Source organism: Trachymyrmex cornetzi, unplaced genomic scaffold (genome assembly GCF_001594075.2).
Source record: "Trachymyrmex cornetzi isolate Tcor2-1 unplaced genomic scaffold, Tcor1.1 scaffold636, whole genome shotgun sequence".
In the NCBI taxonomy this organism is placed as follows: Eukaryota; Metazoa; Arthropoda; class Insecta; order Hymenoptera; family Formicidae; genus Trachymyrmex; species Trachymyrmex cornetzi.
This window is the reverse complement of record NW_017299955.1, coordinates 3,235-3,559: the sequence shown is the minus strand read 5'-3', so window position 1 is coordinate 3,559 and position 325 is coordinate 3,235.

Genomic DNA, 325 nt, shown 5'->3' with positions numbered 1-325 from the left:
TCGTTTCACCGAATGAAGCGTCAAGCGACCGAAATGTTTTCTCGGGCGATCGGCGTGTATCAAGAGGCATAGAGGACATTTTAGATATATATATATATATGTATATATACAGGGTGTCCCAGTAACTCTGTTACAAGGCAATATCTCTGTTACCGTTAATGATACGCGAAAATGCCTGAGGAAGAAATTGTTTGGTTCGAAGGGACACACATTATGGTGAGATTTACTTCTTTCTCAAGGTCATATTTTTAGAGCCTTCAAGGTCATCGATACTTTTTTAAATAGGACTACATATTTTTTTCATTATAGCGTGATAGCTGAGGTC